The 17,984-nt window shown below is 35.7% G+C and overlaps 1 long non-coding RNA gene across 1 annotated transcript in view; it reads right to left on the bottom strand.

Moving 5' to 3' along the window:
* LOC123539390 (uncharacterized) overlaps positions 1–17,432 on the bottom strand; it is a 34,198-nt gene extending 16,766 nt beyond the window's left edge. The window contains exons 1-2 of the long non-coding RNA XR_006683967.2: positions 17,243–17,432; positions 2,515–2,663 (exon numbers count right to left, since the gene is read on the bottom strand). This is a non-coding gene — a long non-coding RNA (uncharacterized LOC123539390). The remainder of the gene's footprint in view (positions 1–2,514; positions 2,664–17,242) is intronic.
* Positions 17,433–17,984: the final 552 nt, after the last annotated feature.

The following is a 17,984-nucleotide window of genomic DNA, read 5'->3' on the forward strand; positions in this document are numbered from 1 at the left end:
GAAATGTGAAAGTAGGTCACTAGGTGAACCTCAAGATCAAAGTTCATTTCGGTACACAAAACTATGCATGTGGTTCAAATTTGAAGGCTGTAGCTTGAGAAATGTGAAAGTAGGTCACTAGGTCAAAATCAAGGTCAAATTTTATTTTGGAACAAAAAACTATGCATGTGGTCCAAATTTGAAGCCTGTACCTTCAAAAATGTGAAAGTAGGTCACTAGGTCAATAACAAGGTCCAAGTTTTTTCGGTACACAAAGCTATGCATGTGGTCCAAATTTGAAGGCTGTAGCTACAGAAATGTGAAAGTAGGTCACTAGGTCAAGATCAAGGTCATCTTATGTCAAGGTTCATCTTGCCACTCAAAACTATACATGTGGTCCAAATTTGAATGATGTAAGTTATGGACATGAAGATAGTAAGTTTCTCCCTATATAAGTCTATATGAACCATATGACCCCTGTGGCAGGGCCACATTTGACCCTAGAGGGATAATTTGAACAAACTTGGTAGAAAACCACTAAATGATGCTACATTACAAAATATCAAAGCCATTGTCTCTGTGGTTTGGACAAGAATATTTTCCCTATATAAGTCTATGTAAACCATGTGACCCCCAGGGCGGAGCCATATTTGACCCTAGGGGAATAATTTGAAAAATCTTAGTAGAGGACCACTAGATGATGTCATATACAAAATATCAAAGCCCTAGGCCCTGTGGTTTTGGACAAGTGGTTTTTCAAAGTTTTTTCCTATATAAGTCTATATAAACCATGTGACCCCCGGGGTGGGGCCATATTTGACCCTAGGGAAATAATCTGAACTATCTTGGTAGAGGACCACTAGATTTTGCTAGGTAACAAATATCAAAGCCCTAGGCCCTATGGTTTGGGACAAGAAGATCAGAAACCGTTTAACAGTTCCTGGCCAATGTGACCTTGACCTTTGACCTAATGACCTCAAAATCAATAGGGGTCATCTGCTGGTCATGGCCAACCTAACCATCAATTTTCCTGACACAAGGCCCAAGCGTTCTTGAGTTATTGCCTGGAAACCATTTTGCTGTTCCTGGTCACTGTGGCCTTGACCTTTGACATACTGACCTCAAAATCAATAAGGGTCATCTGCTGGTCATGACCAACCTCCCTATCAACTTTCGTGACCCTAGGCCTAAGCATTCTTGAGTTATCATCCGGAAACCATTTTACTGTTCTGGGTCACTGTGACCTTGACCTTTCACATACTGACTTTTAAATCTACAGGGGTCATCTACTGGTCATTACCGACCTCCCTATCAACTTTCATGATCCTAGGCCCAAGTGTTCTTGAGTTATCATCCTGAAACCGTTTTACTATTCAGGGTCACTGTAACCTTGACCTTTGACATACAGACCTCAAAATCAATAAGGGTCATCTGCTATCTGCATCCCTATCAACTTCCATGATCCTAGGCCCAAGCGTTCTTGAGTTATCATCCGGAAACGGATTGGTCTACATTCCGACCGACCGACCATCTGCAAAACAATATACCCCTCCTTTTTCGAAGCGGGGCATAATAAAAAGGGGCATAATTCTGTCAAAATTCAAATCAGAGTTATGGGAATTGCGTCTCCTGGTGAAGACTTTAACAGTAAATAACTACTTTGAGTTTCAAGTCAAAAGCTTTAATAGTAACAGAGATGTTTGACTTTATCAAAAATTTTAACAAAAAATTCCAAGTTAAAAAGGGGCATAACTCTGTCAAAATTCAAATCAGAGTTATGGGGATTGTTTCTCCTGGAGTAGATTTCGATGGTAAATAAGTATTTTAAGTTTAAAAGTCAATAGCTTTGATAGTAACAGAGATATTTGACTTTATTAAAAAACTTTAACCAAAAATTCTAAGTTAAAAAGGGGCATAATTCTGTCAAAATTTGAATCAGAGTTATGGGGATTGTTTCTCCTGGTGTAGACTTTGATAGTAAATAACTATTTTAAGTTTCAAGTCAATAGCTTTGATAGTAACAGAGATATTTGACTTGAACAAAAACTTTAACCAAAGGCGACGGCGACGCCAGGGCGAGTACAATAGCTCTACTTTTTCTTTGAAAAGTCGAGCTAAAAAGTAAGCAATGTTAGATTTTCATGAAACCTCAAACATCTTATAATTTATAAAGCATGTACTCAAATTCTATACTTATAATCAATTAGGATCTAAAGTGCAGCTTATGTGCTTAAATATTTTTCTTCTGAAAAAGCTATTTGTTGATAAATTGTTTCTTATACTAGCATCTGTCTTGAATATAATTTATCTTCATACAGTTACCAGCTGAGAAAATAAGAAATAAGACTTAATTTCTATCCATTTAACTGTTTCGCTGAAGAAATTTCTATCCATTTAACTGTTTTGCTGAAGAAAATTTAGAAACCTGCAGATTTATTCTATTTTTTTTTTATGACAACGATATTTAATATTTTAGTGAAAATTCCGAGAACAAATATTCATAACTATTAATTACCTTAAAGAGAATATACTTACGAACAGAAGACACCGGCAGTAGAGGTCTAGAAGATTGAAGGCAGGGAACATACAGAAGGACCTGCACCGTGTTTGGCTCCCTCAATGTCCCTACTAAAGGACTGGCACTATTTCACATTTCCATGGGAATACAGTCTCTGGCTCCCAAGCTAGTAATTAGAGAAAAGCCAAAACAGGAAAAACTGAACTTGAATTTATTTTGTGTTAAAAAGGTTACTTATTAATTAATAAGGCAAGAATTTAATACTGCAGAAGTGAGCTACATGAAAAACAAATCTGACAATATGGCCTGTCCTGGTAACGGAAGGCAAACATTCAAAGGAATCTGAAAAGAGAGAAATCCTGCCCGTTCCTGGCAGGCTTGAACCTGAAAGAAATAAAATCCTGCCCAATGTATGTTCCGTCCAAGTAAAACATGCATTAGAAGACCTGGGCAGGGTATGGTCCTGAAATAAAGAAGAAATCCTTGCAATCCCTAATTTCCGTCTCTCTCAACAAAGGAACAACTATCATCTAGCAACCCGCCGGCGAGAATTGAAGACCAGTCATCCCCATTAACGCTTCCCATCTTGCGATATTGACACCGGGTCCTCGAAGGTTACGCAAGTAGTCTTGATAAACAGTTAAGGGATCTGCCAGGCCTTGAAATCTGAAAAAAATATTCTGCCATCTCTGTATGCTCAGCTGTCTTAGGCAGACTTTGAACCTGAAAAAAAAAGAAATCCTGCCTACCTCATAGAGGTGGTCCTAGGCAGGTCTTGACACTGAAAGAAAATCCTGCCGACTGCATGTATGGACGGAACATACAGTCAGTTGTCATTGGCAGGCTGTAGACCTGAAAGAAATAAAATCCTCACAATCCCCGATTCCCATCTCTCAAAACACAAAGGAACAACCTTCATCTAAACACTGCCGGCTCAGAATTGTAGACCAGTCAATCCCACACATTTTCATCTTGCGGATATATAGACACCGGATTATCCTCGATGGAAACGATGATAAGTCTCGATCAATAGTTAAGGGATCTGTCAGGCCTTGGCAGCTGTAACAAAAAGCAACTCTGCCAATCTTTTGAAGCAGCATCTCCTCCTCAGCAGTCTGGAAGATTGGCAGGAAAACAAAACAAAACAAAACAAACAAACCTTAAGGCCCTATATTGCTCACCTGACTTAGTTCTTACTTTAGATAACCTTGTGCCTTATTTGGCCTAGACAAACAATTTGACCACCTCTCATGTAAAACAGGTAGATCATTAATCAAGTTTTTCAATGAATTGACCTAGTGACATAGTTTTTGACCTCAGGTACACCACTTCTGAACATGACCTAGATTCCATACAGACCAACATTCCCACAAAATTTTATGAAGATCAGGTTGGAAAAGTAACCGTTACAGTTTTTTACAAAGTTTTTCTATGATTTGAATATATGACCTAGTTTTTTTTCCCAAAGTGACCCAATTACAAATTTATCCTAGATTTTAAACAGAGAAACATTCCAACCAAGTCTCATGGAGATAAGGTAGAAAATGTAACATTTGGAGTGTAAATGTTATTCTATAATATGACCCTGTGACAAAGATTTTAACCTAGATAACCAAGTTTTTGACCTTTACCTAGATTTAAACGAGAGAATTATTCTGACCAAGTTTTATAAAGATCATGTAGTAAATGTTTCTTTGCTAAGATCTGACTGGTTGACCTAGTTTTGACCTCAGGCAACCCAGTTTAAATCTTATCCTCATTTCTTATAAAGAAAGTCATTTTGACATAGTTTCATAAAGTGTGGCCTCTAGAGAGTACTTTCTATCCAAGATGACCCATTAACAAACTTGTCTGAGATCTGACCAAGTTTCATAAAGATTGAGCTAAAACTGTGACCTCTGAAGTATTCTATGATGCACGACACGCAGGTAAGATGACAGATGACAGACATAAGGTAATCACAATAACTCACCTCTTAAAGATGGAAAAAAGTCCTTATCCTAACCAGAATTTAATGCAATATCAAGCATAAAAATAATTTATACTGAAACACCAAAATTATTCAAAACTTTACACTATTAAATAAATTTTACAAAAATGAAGAGGGTCACAATAGTGTTAGATTGCTTGACCAAGTTTTACTATTTTAAACTAGAGTGTAACCAAGATTTTTCTGTGATCCAACTTTTGACCGCAAATGATTCAGTTTGAACATTCCTCTCACTAAATAAGGTTATAGGTTGTATTAGATAATACCTGGTGAATTTTAACACAGATGAACTAAATTTATTTCACACCATTCAAAATGGTTTTATTCCGGTTACCTAGAAAATTTGGCCTCTGCCTTGGTAAGACTTCAAAATTGACCTTGTGACCTACTTTTTAACATAAAATTGCCAAGTTTCTATATTGACCTTAATTTATTGAATAGGGGTAGAAAATACCTCTTCACAGTGTTAACATTGGTTTTCTATGATTTTCAACCTCATGACCTACTTTTTTACCCACAATGACCAAACTTGTATATAAGATAGGTAAAGGTCTCCTGTGTTGTGCTAACAAGGATTTTTTTATGATCTGACCTAGTGACCTATTTTATGACTGATGACAAGTTCATACATTTTTAGGATAAAGGAATAACAATATAAATTATGACAATTTATGCTAATTCCTGGGCTGTAACCTTGGTGGTTTTTGGAACAACTCTGTTCACTATTGAACTTTACCTAAATATCTTCTATTATCCAATTACAACTACTTTATGATTTTGTTCCATTTCATAAAATTTTGCCCCTAGGATTAAATATTCAAGAAAATTTAAATTAACTCTTGCATTCATTCAACTCATTTACCTGGCCACTTAAACATTACACATTATATCAACTTTTAGAACCATTGTATTTTACAAAATTATTCCTTATACAGACATTGCAAATGATTTTCTTAGATGCGCATTAATTTCAGTAAATTTAATTCATAAAGGAAACATTTTTGATAAACAATGCCAAAGTTTTAAAAAGTATAATATTTCAGTTACATTGCAAGAACCCACATTAATAATACAAACTGTCAAGAAAGACCTTTTTGGAAGTATTACCCACAAAAATTTTGATACAGCAATTTTCTACTTTAGTAATCTTATTAATTTTTTTCTTGACCTTGTAACCTGGAAACCTTGTCAGTACTAAAGATCCCTGTTTGAATTAAATGCACCATAAACCAAAATTTATTCACTTTCAACAGGACTGACTTTCATACCTTAAATTTACTTTATAACACCAGCCATCAAGTATAGTACAAATACTAAGAAATAGCAACCAACACTTCACTCCTTTGTCAAACAATGCTAGAAACAACGAAAGTACCAAATATATATACCAATCAAATTATTCTTATTTTTACAATTCTCTACTACAAGAGATCTAAAATTTGCAATTTTGACTTAAATTCAAGGGTCATTACTCTGAAAAGCTTTTCACTTTCATATTATATAACATGACCTACATATTCAGTATGATTGAGATCAAAGAACAAAAACTTTACTAAATAAATAAAGACAACCAGTATCAATTGGAAATTTTGACTAATTCAAGGGGCATTACTCTGGAGATGCTGGTCTTAACTTAATTAGTGATATTGACCTTTACTCTGACACCATTGGCAGTTGCAAAATATTCTGTAGCAGTGTTTCTGAGATCAAAGAACAAATACCCTTTCATCCAGCAGACATCATTAGTTTTACAATTTTGACTAATTCAAGGGCAGTGACTCTGGTGATACAGTTATGAAACTTGACCTAGATTATATAGAAACAGTGTAGTCGAGATCAAAGGAAAGTAAAAACTGTGCAGAAGACAGTCATTATTTACAATCTGACAGTAAAGGACAGTAACTGTGGAGAAAATGGTCCAAAAAGGCTACTTGTCAAATTTAGTCTAGATTGTTACAGAGATACAAATTAACAAATTTGGTGGTTACAATCAATGTAAAGAATATCCCTTGGTTCCGGGACTAGAATTTAAGTAACCAAAAATACTTTTTCAAATATTAATTTTTGAAAACCATTATATTGCAGAGCTTAAATGCTTGAAGTTTAAATTACTTAGAAAGGATTCTATCAAACAGCAAAAAGTCATACAGGCTGAATTGTTTTGAATTTATTTCTGTGGTAGGCCATTTAAGTGAAATTGCTTCTTCATAGTTCCCATATTTCCATGATAATAAACCAGTTTTCTAGTTTAAATGTTTTTGTAATTAAAAGTTGCTAAATATTAAAAGACTGAAAGACTAAGGTCAAGAAGAATAATAGCTAGATGAAAAGCTAGCTGGCTGTATACAACCATACAATTTAGCAGCTTTAGCTAACTTGATGGAAGAAATCATACAACCTGGTAGCACACAGGAGAGCTACTTAGATTTAATGTATGGCTAGTATAAAGGAGATGTGTTTGCGGAATGTAATATACTGCCAATAAGATCTATAGGATATTGGAATATATAGGATAGGCTTTAAGAAGCAAAGAATGTAAAGTGCTCCCTAGAAGAAACATGGGCTGGCTGGCTGTATGCAACATCTTTCTGGTAGCAGCTTTGGCTAGCTTGATGGATGAAATATACAACCCGGCAGTACATGTGAGAGCTAGATATAATTTTGGCCCTAATGGCAGTAGGGGATAGGTAGCTAGAGACAGGTGGATGTGATAGTTAGAAGGAAGAAATAGAAGGAAGAAATATATAGCCTAGTAGCATCATGGGTGGACACCATGGGATAGCTAGTTAGAGAAAGATGGAGGAGATAGTTAGAAGGAAGATATACACCCTAGTAGCATCATGGGGGGGGGGGACACCATGGGATAGCTAGATAGGGATAGATGGATGTGGTAGTTTAAGACTGAAGAAATATATACCCTAGTAGCATCATGGGGGGACACCATGGGATAGCTAGCTAGGGCTAGGTGGATGGGACAGAAGATATACCCTAGTAGCATCATGGGGGACACCATGGGATAGCTATCTAAGGCTAGGTGGGTGTGATAGTTAGAAGGAAGATATATAGACCCTGAAAGTAGCATCATGGAGGAACACCATGGGATAGTTAGTGAGAGATCTATAGGTGGATGTGATAGAGACACTGTAGCAGCATAGGAAAGGAAGCTGGATGAGAAAGCTAGCTGAATGAAGATACAAGCACAGCAAATAAGCTGTATTGATAGAAAAGCAATAGAGTAAAATAAAGAGAACTGATCTAATCTTTCAGTCTTTAAATATGGAGCTTTTTTAAATACTTCATTTAATAAATCATATGCTGAACTAATTTCATACGGATTGTGTAGACAAGTCAAGAAATACAGTAAACTTAAAAGTAAACAATACTTATAGTAACCTGCTTAAGCCCGAGCTTAGGGCGCACGAGCGTTGTGGCACATTTCATTAACTCTCAAAACAAAGCATTCAAAGGATCTTCTACATTCTTTTTTTTTTTTTTTTTTTAATTTTTAAATTTTGAACATATTCATTTTAAAGACTAAAATGGTGTGCAGTATGAAACTGCTCATTGACCTTTATGTAGTAAAAGATTCTAACTCTGCACTAAAATGGTTACTCCCAAATCATAATAATTATCCTCCTAAGGCAAATAATTAATGTTTAAACTAAATTCAATCCACCAATGTAAAACCTTTCAGTGTGATTTTTTTTTCACCACATACAGCTTCATTAAACTTGATGTGTAACTACTATATTTGTAACATTTCTATGTTGAATAAAGATATATGCTAGTTCCAGTTTATTTGAAAATATGTAAATCATACTTGAAATACTGCCAATCTGACCTTTCACCACGTAAACTTGACCCTACAATATATACTAAATTGACTGGACATGACTGACAGTTTCATGATGAAAAGAATTTTGCCAAGTTATATAGGTCTTTTTCTGTGTTAAAGATATGGAATGTACATGAAAACCTGACCTTTGATCTCAAAATATGACCTTGACACTGACCCAACATGACTGAAAGTCATCTTACTTTGGTAAAACTTATGCCAACTTCTATAAAATCTTTTAAACAGGTAAAAAGATAAAGATTTTGCATTTGATCTCATCATACAACCTTGACCTTGAACTGACATGACTTTAAGTGGCCTCATAATCATAAAAAAATATGTACTAAGTCAATACTAGAATTTTATTAAAACTCAACATTTTATTTTTAGCACAAAGTAAGGAACTGATGGTATTTATTTCATAGTACAAATTAAACCACATTAATAAATATTGCCAAAATTTTAATGTTTTTTTTTTTCAAAATACTGAAATTCTGTCCAAAATTTATTCCACATATATGTAGCATCTGGCTACTTTCCACTGAATTTGTAAAAAGCTATATAATGTATATATGTATATGTGACATTTTAGGAAAATGAAGACCTGAATGTTTTATTTTTTCTTTTAGCTACAATTTTGCTAATAGCATAAACGCATTATATGTTTCCAAATGATCTTCTCACTGATTTGAATATAAACACTTTTTCTTTCTGACTGCAAAGACAGAAATGCACTATCAAAACTTTTTCTTCAATTGTAATTGACTGAATCGGTTTATAAAATATATGCTTGAAATTTCAGAAATCAAAACTTAAAGAAGGTATCTTTTTACCATTTGTTTCTTAAAGTAGTTTCCCAAGATAGATTTCATGACCTACAAGTTTAAAATCATGCAATGTCTGTGAAAGATATAACACTAAACAAGGCAGTCTGAAAGACAGCTAAATCCCCCACCAATGCTATGGATAGTGAAAGGGTAAACATTTGACCTATAGCTGTGACCTTGACCTTGAACTGACATGGCTGACTCATGAATTCTGCATAACGTCTTGATGAGGGAATCATTTGACCCAAGTTTCAAGAAAATCCTTCAAGCGGTTTAGGAGATACAGAGCTCAAACCTTTGACCTTGAGTTGTGACCTTGACCCTGAGTTGACAAGGCTGACTTATGAGTTCTTGATGCGGTGATTATTTGACCCAAGTTTGATGAAAATCCTTCAAGGGGTTTAGAAGATACAGAGTGGATACAAAATGGAAGGCTCAAACCCTTGACCTTGAGCTGACAAGGCTAACTCATGGGTTCTGCACATCGTCTTGATGAGGCGATCATTTGACCCAAGTTTGATGAAAATCCTTCAAGGGGTTTAGAAGATACAGAACGGACACAAAATGGAAGGCTCAAACCTTTGACCTTCAGCTGTGACCTTGACCTTGAGCCAGCATGGCTGACTCATAAGTTCTGCACATTGCCTTGATGAGGTGATCATTTGACCCAAGTTTGATGAAAATCCTTCAAGGGGTTAAGAAGATATAGAACGGACACAAAATGGAAAGCTCAAACCTTTGACCTTGAGTTGTGACCTTGACCTTGAGCTGACAAGGCTGACTCATGGGTTCTGCACATCGTCTTGATGAGGCAATAATTTGACCCAAGTTTCAAAAAAATTCTTCAAGGGGTTTAGGAGATATGGAGCGGACACGAAAGTGTTACGGACGGACGGACGGAGACCATTCCTATAACCCCCCACCACTTGTGGCGGGGGATTAAAAATAAAGTAAGCTCCTAAATTGAGCATTTACAAAAAAGTATATATACCATATCTCCATATTGCGCCCCTATATATATATATATATATATATATATATATATGTGTGTGTGTGTAACACTTAAAAATCCTAAAATATATAATATTGCTTTGAGTTTCTGAATAAATAACAATGTATAGGGTGGATAGGTCAGATATTGAATAAATACATGATCCATTTGTATGTGGCAAACAGGGCTGGAAGTCTAATGAGAAATGGACTACACCTCAATGCTGAAACAAGTTCAATTATTAGTGAGTATCCACTATTTCTTTAGTCCTACAATATTCCAAAACAGCGAAGTTTTACATATTAATTTTGTTTGACAAATACGCTGTATTCTGATATTAACCAGTAGCAAGCAATTATAGTGAGCTACAAAGTATTTTCAAAAGATGACCAACACTATAGGAATTTTGACTAAATATGGGAGAAAAGTAACCTTTTTTGAATTGTGGGACAAAATCAGATGACTTGTAACATAAACAACATTCCCTGGAAATGAATGCAAAGTGTCTTTTAATGCAGCCAGTCACCCTGTTTCCCTTATCAAAGACTTCTTCAGTATTTTTGAACGATGACCTATACCCTTACCTTTTGAAATTTTAATGGCATTTTTGTCAAAATAGTTAACCACCTAAAACTGAAAACACCAATATACACATGTTACTTTACAATTTCTCCATATCTGCTATAAAATCAGCTAAAAGATTAAAAAGTTAATGCTTCAAAAATAAACGACATTGTCCTTAAATGCAATATTTAAACATGAACCAGTAGCAGTATTCCCCCCCATTTCGAATATATAATCACACACAGATGTTATGTAGACAAGCTTTCAAAAGCCTGATCTTTTATATTATATACTTATTCTTTACAGAATCTAGCTAGTCCCTTTTAGATAATATTTTGTAACAAATATGTTGCCAAAAATAAATAAATCTGTCCTTAAAAATTTATTACAATTTATTCATAAACCTTTACCCAGTACCTCTTTCCCATTTCGTCTTGGGTAAGTATTGACCAGAAACTGTTTCGTTTTGTTTTTTAAGTACCCTGTGACCTGACTCCAGTATCTGTTAATACAAACTGTTTAAGTTTGCTTATACACACAAAGTTTGGTGACAAGATTTTGTTTTAATAACTGTTACAGTGACCTTGACCTTGAGCACAAAAGCCCCAAATACATCCCAAGCTAGATTATGGTATATTATATGCAACTCCAACTGGTCAGAATTGGTCATTCCAAATAATCTTACTGACCAGAAGTTTTTTTCCAGTTTTTAGTAACAGTGACCTTGGCCCTGGTGGCCCTAACTGCAATTCAACACCAATTTTGACCTTGATACCTAAAGTCTTACATACTATATTATAAAGCTAGGTCCCCATAATATTATAAACTAAATGCTATACATTCCTCTTTGTGACAATATGTCAATACAAACAAAAGTTTACTAGGAAAGCAACACAGACCTGAACCAAAATTTAATGGCCTCAACTAGCTACACACCAGGTTTGGTGACACTATGTCAGTCTGGACATAAATTATTAACCAGCAGCCCCAATTGGTGCCATTAGCCCCATTCTATAACCAAATCATAAACAGAAACCTGTTACTGGCCAAAATCTCTTGTTATTAAAGAAAGCTAAGTCTAAATTTATATAAGTTTACTACACACACTAAGTTGGTGACAAAAGTATCAATTTGACCTACAATACAGACTGAGCCGGCTTGTCAGCCCACCTTACTACATTGTATGTTACTTTAAGTACCCCCATGTGGTCACCAGGATTTTCAGAATTGCAATATGGAAGTGATAATGATTCACTAAAATCCATTGCATATTAAACCTGATTTATTATATGATGAATCTGGACAAAGTGCTGTCATGTGTGACCTAATATTTGAGGAACAGACCAGACTCTCAACACATTTCATTATTAACATTTTTTAAGTTTCAGTATTGTTACGGAGACACAATATAAGTACTAAAAATTAAATGAATGTGTATAATACATGTGCCCTTGTCTCTGACCTTGAGATTTGATTACAGACCAGACTATCCTACACAACATAACATCATGCTGAACATTTCATTTGAATTACTTATATACTAAAGTAGACTTATGAAAATACATGAAAATGATTGAAATTTAATGGTACATTACACTCAATTTGACTTGGAACTTTAGTGCATGCAGGGTGTGTGCAGGGATGCTGAACAATGCAGGAGAACAGTGCAACGGAAGGATGCAAAGGAAGGATGAACAAAGTCCCATGTCAAAATTGTAGTATTAAGTACCTTAAAAGATTCTAGAACCTTAAAAATGATAATGTTACCAGCAGATGTATGTTATGCAAAAAGTCTGCCCTCCAAATTTTACCAAGTTGCATTAATTTTGAACTTTCTAGAAAATGATTAGCTAAATTTGTCTGCCCAAAATATGTTAGAAAGTGTAACCAATTTGGAAAATATCATTATTAAGATGGAAAGATATTAAAATGCCAAAATGACTGCTTTTTAGAGAAAACTGGTCGAGAGCCTGATGATCCATCCAAATTAAGACAATGGCTTTTGGAAAGACACTAACTGGTTCAATGGTTTTCCTAATTAACCTTTTAGAGGATACTGGTTCAAATATATTGTTATTTGTAAACCAAAATTGACCATTGGGAGGATACAGGTTTAGACCTGACCTGGTTTTTCAAGGATACCATAAACCATGTTGACTATTGAGAGGATACTGGTTCAGACCAGACATTGGTTTTCCTATTAACCTTTTAGAGGATACTGGTGCAGACCAGTCATTGGTTTTCCCAATTAACCTTTTAGAGGATACCAGTTCAAATATAATGTAAACCATGTTGACAAGTATACTATCGAGAGGATACTGGTTCAGACCTGACACTGGTTTTCCTATTAATCTTTTAGAGATACCAGTTCAAATATATTGTAAACCAAGTTTACTATTGAGAAGATACTGGTTCAGACCTGGCACTGGTTTTCCTATTAACCATTTAGAGATACCAGTTCAAATATATTGTAAACCAAGTTTACTATTGAGAAGATACTGGTTCAGACCTGACACTGGTTTTCCAGTTCAAATATATTGTAAACCATATTGACTAATGAGAGCATACTGGTTCAGATCTGACATTGGTTTTTCCAATTAACCTTTTAGAGGATGATAGCTGGTTCTAATCTACTGAAATCAAAGTTGACTACGAGAGGATACTGGTTCAGACCTGACATGGTTTTCCCAATTAACCACTTCAAATATATTGTAATCCAAGTTGACTATTGAGAGAATACTGATTCAGACCTGGCACTGGTTTTCCAAATTGACCTTTTAGAGGATACTGGTTCAGTTTCATTTTAAACCAAGTTGATTATTGAGAGATAACTGGTTAAAACCTGACATTTCCTAATTAACCTGTTAGAGGATACTAACTGGATCAGTTTTATTGTAAACCAAATTGTAACTATTGAGAGATTACTGGTTCAGACCAGACATTGATTTTTCCCCAAATTTAAACCCTTTTAGAGGATACTGGAAACAGTTTTATTGTAAACCAAATTGACTATTGGGAGATTACTTGTTCAGACCTGACAGTGTTTTCCCAATTAACCTTTTAGAGGATACTGGTTCAGATCTAATGTAAACCAAGAAAATGTCTATTGAGAGGCTGTTGGTTCACATACAGCATTGACATGTTTTTCCAAAATTAATGTTTTAGAGGATACTGGTTCAGATCAATTGCAAATCAAGACAATGACTTTTGTATTGGTTTTAGAGCGACAACATATTTTTACCCAATTAATTTATTTAGAGAATTAATTTTAGAGTATAGGCCTACTGGTTCATTTCTCTGGCAAATCAAGATGTTGCATTTTATTTTTCAGATAACTGATTAAGTCCTGACCCAAACAAACAAAAGTACTCAACTTCAACAAATTTCATCATATAATCAGGATCAAAATAAACAAGGCAGTCTGAAAGACAGCTAAATCCCCCGCCACTGTTATGGATATTGAAAGGGTAAACCATTGACCTTAAGTGGTGACCTTGACCTTGAACTGATATGGCTGACTCATGAATTCTGCACAACGTCTTGATGAGGTGATCATTTGACCAAAGTTTCGTGAAAATCCTTCAAGGGGTTTAGGAGATACAGAGCTCAAACTTTTGACCTTGAGTTGTGACCTTGACCTTGAGTTGACATTGATGATACATAGGGCTGTCATTGATAGAAACGATATCGATGTATCAACGATATTTTTTTGTCGATAGATTATCGATTCCCATTTTCAAAAATCGATATTTTACAGAGAGAAAAAACTACCCAAATAAACACTCAGACCCTAAAAAACAACTAAAGTTCACAAAGTTGTAAATTTGGATAAATGCAAAAAAGGAGTGAAGGCAAAATAAAAAATGAAAGATGTTATTAATTTTTATGTATTTCTTTTATTTCATAAATACAAATACAACACAATCAAACAGAAATATGGAAAGTAGGCAATAAAACTTAAAATAGCATTTACATGAAGGTATATAGTATGCATATGGACAAATTATTTTAATAGGTCGCTAATCTAACTTAATAAGCAATATATCGATGTATCGTCGATATTTGTCTTCTGATATATCGGTATCGTCGATACGCCTAAGACCCAATCAATGACAGCCCTAATGATACATGAGCTACTGATGAGGTGATCATTTGACCAAAGTTTGATGAAAATCTTTCAAAGGGTTTAGGAGATATAGAGTGGACACAAAATGGAAGGCTCAAAACTTTTACCCTAAACTGTGACCTTGACCTTGAGCAAGCATGGTTGACTCGTAAGTTCTGCACATCATTTTGATAAGGTGATCATTTCATCAAGGTTTTATAAAATTCCTTCAAGGGGTTTAGGAGATAGAGAGCAGATAAGAAATGGAAGGCTAAAACCTTTGACCTCAAGTTGTGACCTTGACCTTGACCCGGCATGGCTGACTCATAAGTTCTGCATATCGCCTTGATGAGGTGATCATTTGACCCAAGTTTGATGAAAATCCTTCAAGGGGTTTAGGAGATATAAAGCGGACACAAAATGGAAGGCTCAAACCTTTGACCCTCAGCTGTGACCTTGACCTTCAGCTGGCATAGCTGACTCATGAGTTCTGTACATCGTCTTGATGAGGTCATCATCTGACCCAAGTTTGATGAAAATCCTTCAAGGGGTTTAGGAGATATAGAGCGGACACATAATGCAAGGCTCAAACCTTTGACCTTCAGTTGTGACCTTGACCTTGAGCCGGCATGGCCGACTCATGGGTTCTCCACATCGTCTATATGAGGTGAGCATTTGACCAAAGTTTTATAAAATTCCTTCAAGGGGTTTAGGAAATATAGAGTGGACACAAAATGGAAGGATCAAACCTGTGACCTTGAGATGTGACCTTGACCTTGAGCCAGCATGGCTGACTCACAAGTTTTGCACATCGTCTTGATGAGGTGATCATTTGACCAAAGTTTCATGAAAACCCTTCAAGGGGTTTAGGAGATATAGAGCGGACACAAAATAGAAGGCTCAAACCTTTGACCTTCAGTTGTGACCTTGACCTTGAGCCGGCATGGCTGACTCATGGGTTCTGCACATCGTCTATATGAGGTGATCAACTGACCAAAGTTTTATAAAATTCCTTCAAGGGGTTTAGGAGATATAGAGTGGACACAAAATGGAAGGTTCAACCTGTGACCTTGACCTTGAGCCGGCATGGCTGACTCATGAGTTCTGCACATTGTCTTGATGAGGTGATCATTTGACCAAAGTTTGATGAAAATCCTTCAAGGGGTTTAGGAGATATGGAGCGGACAAGGAAGTGTTATGGACAAACGGACGGAAGGATGGATGGAGACCATTCCTATAACCCCCCACCACTTGTGGCGGGGGATTATTAAGTTATGGCCCTTTTTATGGTTCACCACATCCAAATATATTGCCACTGATAGCAAACAAAGCTGTTTCGGTTATTTTTTTTTTTTTTTGACAAGCCTAAACACTTAATGACAGTACTACTGACAAATTAAGATGTTTATGTATTAAATCAGCAAAGCCACCAAACCTCCCCTTTTTGTATGTGACAAACGGAATGATGTTCCAGGCAATGAGATGAAATGCAAAGGCCTTAACCCTTACCCAGCTATATTTCTATAATGGACTGGTCCATCTTTCAATTTGGACAGTACCACTTATTACTCAAAGGGGTTTTCACTGAAAATTTACTGACTGAATAGCGAACAGTGCAGAGCATGATCAGACTGCACGGATGTGCAGGCTGATCTTGGTCTGCACTGGTCGCAAAGGCAGAATCATCTGCCACCAGCAGGCTAAGGGTTAACTATATCTCGATGCATTGGGATATTTATAATTTTATTTCCGCTTTTTGTACTTTGACATTTTTGTAACTTTGCAACTCTGACAAATAAAAACAGAATTCAATTGCACTGAATATTTTGACAAATAACAATGAGATAGATTAAATGCAATGTGCAAGAACCATAACTCTGTATCGAATATATATCTTCTCCTATACTTTCTTCATAGTCAAAACTTTGATAAATAGAAAGATCCAGATATCAAATAACTTGGTAAAAAGGTTACAGCCCGGACAAGATCTAACATGGCCTTTGACCCTATAAGTTAATATATCCTTGACCTTTAAGAACAAAAACCTGTATCTTACTGCAAACACTGTTTCAAATTGTGGCAAACATTTATGCCAAATAAACATTACGCAATCGGCAGATGTATAATACACCTAACAGCCATTTTAAGAACATGTTGACCTTACCTGCTTACTGCAAGAAGACTTGAAAAAAATAACAATGAAAGGAAATATTATTTTGTAACCATATTGCATTGACAAGAAACTGGTTCAAGCCTAACACATCATGACACACTGCTTTACCTGTTTTACCACAAAAAAATATTTCTTGCAAAACTGCTCTAAAGATAATCTGGAAAACTGTTGCATGCTGATATTAAAAAACACCCTGAACATCAAATAAAGGTCTAAAAAGCTAAACTTCAATTAAACATTTTTTTTAAAATTAATTTTACCTTCCTTCCTGTGTTCGTTCTTTGTCCTTTGTCCGCCAACGACTGCCCACAACTGACTGAGAGTGAACACGAGTTCACGCGCAACACAAATGTCACGTGATTCGCTCTTCGGGCAGATTTCTCTACACATTCACTAGCCGTTACCTGCTACACAATGATAACAATTCAACCGAACATGCGGTGTTGTCTAGCGACATATCATATTGTGTACGACACTGTTCATTTTTCTAAACCACAACTTAGGTTTTTGTTGCGGCTAGTTTTGAAAGAGTGCTACCGGTTCAACTGTCAGAAACAGCTTACAACAATAACCCACATATTGAATACTGTTCCTCCATATGGCTCCCTTGGCAAAAATCCCTCACATACAAAATTGAACGAGTGCAACGAACTGCAGCTCGATACGTATGTAACAACTATGGTCAAACAAGCAGTGTTACCCAAATGCTGGCAAACCTCTACGTTCTTGAAATTTGCATGGTAAAAGCTTGAACAAAAATTCTCTACCAGTACTAAGAAAAAGAACATTTAGCTAACAAATGGATTCTGAATTCTGATATTCTACGGGCTGCACTCGTTTTTTGATCTCGGGTCTGGACAGGGGCTATATTTTATTGCATTCGCGAAGAGCAACACCAAAACAGAACGATCGTGCTGGCGAAAAATAAATGCTGTAGAATTGTTTTTCACATATGAACATGGGCGAAATGAATAGATGGACAGACGAACGAGATATGAATTG

Source organism: Mercenaria mercenaria, chromosome 18 (genome assembly GCF_021730395.1).
Source record: "Mercenaria mercenaria strain notata chromosome 18, MADL_Memer_1, whole genome shotgun sequence".
NCBI lineage: Eukaryota > Metazoa > Mollusca > Bivalvia > Venerida > Veneridae > Mercenaria > Mercenaria mercenaria.